The following is a 5,875-nucleotide window of genomic DNA, read 5'->3' as shown; positions in this document are numbered from 1 at the left end:
AGGGGCCCAAAGGAGCAGAGGTTCACGCTTTGTGGGAATAAAGATGCACATGTATGAAGTCACCGAAATGCAATAAAGTTGGAGGCGACTCTGCAAAAAACAGCCGCAAAACACAACAATGAGATGCAACGAGGAGGCATCGGAGGAGCACAAAGGCTCAATGAATGTGTAATCCAGTGGTTCTCATGAAAAGAGCTGAGCCTCGACTGAAACTGCATCTGGACTAATCCAGTGTGACATGCAGACAGATGGAAAAGAAGGTTTTCCATATATCTTTCAGCTTGTAGTCCAAATTTCCTCGCCTCCTCTGCAGAGTGAAGGAAGCTCTCTGCGGTGAAAAGGTTACTACAACAGGGGCCGGCTCCAGCCATGTACAAATAAAACTGTATTTCATTTAATTGGCTGGATCAGACAAAGGTTTTCTAATTTCCCCAGGGAATCGTAGGTTACCAACGTTTTACACCTGGATAAAGAAGAGAATGTGTGAGGAATCTAAAGTGCTCCCTTTTCTACGCTCCTCCCACGGAGTTCTCCGCACAAATTCACTGTTCTTTTCTTTTTGGAGTTAACCCCGATCAAACATTTGTCAACCTGATTTTGTCGGCCTCAGACCCACCGTGGCATGTGTTCTGGTGCGAAGCGAACACTCTTACAGCGTCTCCCTCCTCCACACAGGCTGGGCATTGTGTGCGGGCAAAGATGAGATTTGCATGCATGTTAAACTGGATTACACATGCAGGCTCTGGGAACCTGGACCCCTGCGGTCTCCCTTCAGTGTCTGGGCCCAAAACCAGAGACTTCTGCTTCTTCTTCTTCTTTCAGGCTCCTACTTCAAACACATCTCACAGCTTAATTGGCTCAGAAAGCCCCCTCCTCCCTAAAAAAGAAAACCCAAAGGTTAAAGTCATAGATATGGGAAACAGAAAGTTTCTGTTGTCTTTGCAGCTGTCTGCCGGGGCTCCACATCCATCAACAGTCCCATTCCTAACTTTAGGAGAAATGTGTGTGTGAAAGGGTTAATCTTCTAAGTGATGTGTTTAATCAAGAGTTTAATCCTTGATCTGAGGAGGCTGTGTTTGACAGGGCAGATAACAGCAGCCAAATCCTAAAATAGCTGATGATGCAACAACAATGTGCCAGGAGGTGCAAAAAGAAAATTAAAAAAAAGCATTTGATGAATTAATTCTCCTTTCATTTCTGTGTCAATACTCCGCTTGATCATCTCTGCGTACGATAGTGCTCTGCGGTCAAGTCTCTCCAGCATTCATCAGAGTATTTATAGTGCATTCGTTGACACCAAAACAGCACTAAAGCAGCTGCAAACAGACAATAAAACGTCTGGTCTGAAAGCACTGGTGTGTCATTACATTTATTCTTACGTGCATTAAAGTAAATCATCAAATACTGTCTTCTTTAAGCAGCTAAGCCCCGTGGAGCTTCTCCGCTCAGCAGGATTATAAATGAGATAGGATTTAATATTGATCCTCGGCTGACCTCCTATGAGGTTCTCATCATTTGATAATATTCTCCACGCATTCTGTTAATGAGATCAGTGGGCTCCCACTGATAAACTTTGACCTGTTGACGAAGGATCAGGTGTTTACTTGATAATTTTCCATCTTTCGCCGGCAATGGCTGGGCTCGGCGGCATATTGAGCCGTGCTGGGCGACGCCACCTTCAAAGGCCCAGACCGTGACGCATCGGGTAATTTTTTTGCCTCGCACTGGAACGAAAGCGGTTGATGAGCAAATTTAGTGTACGCACAGAGGCAGGAATAAAATCCTGCCTTCACAAAGCAACACCAGGTCCACCGGCGCGCCACTATACCCTAAATGAGCCTGATGATTATCAGAATATATTTCCATTGCTATTACCACGGACTCCAATCAGTGAGAGCGGCTGGCTTGGACTCAGCGTGAGAGCATGTCCCAGAGGCATTAATTCCTCTAAGGCATTTCAGTTCGGAGGTGGATGCCTAGTGTGGGTGGATGCAATTGATTCCGAGTTTCCGAGACACGCAAAATACAAAAGGGCAGCGATGAAGAGCTGAGGAAAGGTTGGGGGGACTCGTGATATGCATAACCCTTCAAGGGCCACATGTAATAAATCAAATCATTTACCTGCCTAGCGGCCGTGCTTTCTGAATCTGAGGAACGAGTCGTGAAAAATTGTGATTTGTATTCATCCATAGTGAGCCACACTCTCCCTGTCCCCTCTACTCCTTTTCCACTCCCCTGTCAGCTCATTAGTCGCCCAGCTCGATACTGCTTCAAGGTGTGAATCCAAACTCATCTAATTATGCCTGAACACACTCGATACAGATAAAGAAAAACTTTTTTTTATGCATAATTAGTTTGGAGAAGCGTGTGCAAAATCGTTTTACACACGAGTGCTGGACAGGAGCTACAAGCAGGCAATGACATGCAAAAGTCAGAGTCTTAGTCAGCAACCCTGCAGAAAGCTGTAAATCCTGGCAGGATACCAGACACGGCATCTATTTAGAAGATTTCTTATAAACAAGAAAAATTATGGACGAACAGGGGGCAACAAAGAAAGAATTATGGACTGAAGATAGCTGGGATGCATGATTTCATCCCTGATTCATGGCTAATAACTCATCTGTCCTCTGCAGCCTATTAACAAGCAACCTCAGTCCAGCTAATGCCATCAGGGAGAGAGGATGATGGCGGCTCCATGAGTAGAGCTGTTTCCTCATAAACCTTCATCTCTGTCAACACCATTTTAGCTTAACACTAGAAAACGGAGGGCAAAACGCAGGCTCTGACAAAAGTCTTGTATCTTTAATAAAGTAAATAGGCACATACATCCATCAGTCTGTCATGTGAGCACAGAAATGCAAAAGAAAAGGCTGGATTTGACGTTGAAACTGCGTATCAGGGCGGCACGTACAGCTGCACGCGCTTTTAAATGACCAAAAACAAGCAAAAGAGGCAGCTGTGTTCAGCCATTAAATCCCTTTTCATTTACATTTAAAATACAGTGTGTGATTGCACAACACAGCCTTGCAGCAGAAAGGGAAGCAGCCAGAAAATGGAATGAAATTTGTGTTGAGCACAAATTTCAAAGCTTGTATTTTTCAGCTTGAGGGCTCATTCCAAAAACACTTCTCTCTTTTGCAGAGGACGCTGCAATATTCACCTGGTGAATCTGAGATCTCAGTGCTGCACTTAAAAAAACCCAAGCATGGGAGCAAGATTAGCCCTGACAGAGGAAAACTTTTAGCAGGGCCAAATTGATGTTAATGCCCAAATACAAAATTAATGTAAAAAATTGTTGTTTTATAGATATAAATCTAAAAGAAAAAACAATTTACTTAATAAACATTGATGAGTGCATGGCTATAGGAAATGGACACATTGGAGATGGTACCATGGAACAGCAGAGTGTCAGTTAAACTTAAAACGTTTATGAGAAAAATACCATTGAAATACTTACACCTCACATATCACGTTTAAATTACGTAATTGGTGCACGAATAACTAATGAACTGCACATAAACAGCGCAAAAATCACGCACAATTCATGTTCTACATTAAATTTCATGTTCTTTACGTGGTTTATTCGTACTTCTTCTGTGGTTTTAACTTGGTTCATTCATGGTACATCTGTGAAAATTTCCTGTAGAGACCACAACATCTCACTTTTTCTATGTGTATTCATGTATGACCAATTGCAATATGCGCAAAATGAATGTTGTGGCTGTGTGACACGGCCTTAGGGAAGAATAGCTTCCAGGTGAAATGTAACAGTTTAGTTTCAAACTCCATGTATCAACAGTATTACCAAAATTCTCTTTATCAGTTAATTTTGTTCATATCTGTTTCATAGGACTGTTGCTTTTGGACTCATTATTTTATTTTTAGTTATTCTTTCATTGAAATAGTAGAAAACTGTAACACTTTCTAACATGTCTGAGAAGATTCTTTATCCAGGTCTTATGACAGGATTCTCTTTTTCAAGGCAGCTGGACTTTACAAGGATGATGTAAAAGAGGTTTTGTCGCTTGTTTGAGTAGCATTTTCACTGGTACTGGTGGTGCAGTGGTCAGCGCTCATGCCTCACAGTAAGGAGCCCCTGGTTCAAATCCACAATGGATTCTTTCTGTGTGGAGTTAGCGTGTTCTCCCTGTCGTGCGTGTATTTTCACCGGGTACTGTGGCTTCCTCCCACAGTCCAAGAACACACTCTATAGGTTGATTGTTATTTCTAAATTATCCCAGGGTGTGCATGTGAGAGTACATGTCCCTGCAACAGACCTGTTCAGGATCGACCCCACTTCTTTTTAACGGTAGGCTGAGTAGGCTTCAGCAACCCCATGAGATTTGGGATCTGAAGACGGATGGATGCTTTGAAGGTGTGACAAAAAGTTTAAGGGCTAGATGTGGTGTGAGTCACATGGCCCAGATTGCTGTTGTGTCTTCTTGGCCAAAACTGGGATGTTAACAGTAATGGTGGTGATGTGACAGGGAGCAGAGGTGGAGAAAGTGGAGGACTTTAAGTACGGAGAAACAGAAAATGTGAGAAAGAGGTGAGTGAAGCAGGTTGAAATGGGTGGAGGAAAGTTTCAGCTGTGATGAGAGACAAAATAGTGTCAGCAAGTTGTTGGTTTAGAGACTGAGAAAGAGACAGGAGGCAGAGCTGGAGGAGGTGTAGATGAAGATGTTGAGGTTATCTTTGGGAATGATCAAGGTGGAATCAGGAATAATTACATCGGAGGATCAGATCATGGTAGATGTTTTGGAGATAAATACAGGGCAGATGACGATGGTTTGGATACATTGAGAGGAGGGACAGTGATGATGCTGGTAAAAGACCGCTGAGGTTGGAGCTACCAGGAAAAAGGCCAAGAAAAAGACAGAAGAGGTTGTTCCCGCATGGAGTCAATGAGGACATGACAGTGGTTGATGTAGACTACTAGAATAGACACAGTTTTCTGTCTCCACTTAAAGTATATTACTTTTTCTTTAAAACCATCCAATAAAATATCATCTTCATTGCAAAAATGGCTTACAAAACCAATTGTTTTTTTTCCGGTTCCGTGTGTCTCTAAAATGCCATTACCTTCACCTCTCTGTTGCATGACTACGGCTCTGCATGTTTGTCTGTTAAGGTTTTCCAATATTGTTTTAAGCTGTTTTTCAGCTTTTTATTTGTCATTGTACCTTGCTTAGCCATAAATATTGAAAATGAAAAATAAGGCATGCAGGTTTAAATCCAGATTAAAAATACATTACTGTAAAACATAAGACGAGGAAATCATGGGTAAAAATCGTGCGGAGGTTCAAAGGGAGTATGTTCAAGCTTGACCCGAATCTCTACTCTGTTATTGCTCGAAATGTCAAGTACCTGAATTTGCTGATCAGGCCGTGCAAGTACTTGTATATATTATGTCCTTGAGCCTCAGAGATTAAAATTTCCATTTCAACCCAGAAGCTTCTAAAGTAAAAATACAAAATAAATACAAAAGCAAGCGACACATGCTGTGTGCAGAAGACTGTAAAGGTTAGTGGGCCTTATCTGCAATTATGCAAAGGCACAGAGACGAGCCGGAGCCTTGCTCATTGGTACAAAGAGAATCAACAATGCCTTCATGTAGCTTGCAGCGTCCTCCTCTGATTGGCTGACGTGCAGCGAGCGGCACATCCTAGAGGAGAACATGAGCAAGAACAGCTGACTGGACCCCTCGCACCTCGTCAGAACCTGAATTATGAATGCACGCCATTAAAATTTAAAGCCCCCCACATCGTAAAAAAGATAGAGAGGGCAAGCGAACAAGTTTTTTTTTACACCCAGTGATACCTCAGGAGTGTTTGTTTGGACAAGCTGAGCAGGAAAAGACCCAGAAAACAACAAG

Source organism: Oryzias latipes, chromosome 17, assembly GCF_002234675.1.
Source record: "Oryzias latipes chromosome 17, ASM223467v1".
NCBI classification, from domain to species: Eukaryota; Metazoa; Chordata; class Actinopteri; order Beloniformes; family Adrianichthyidae; genus Oryzias; species Oryzias latipes.
The sequence above is the reverse complement of the archived record's forward strand: the minus strand, read 5'-3'. Positions refer to the sequence as shown.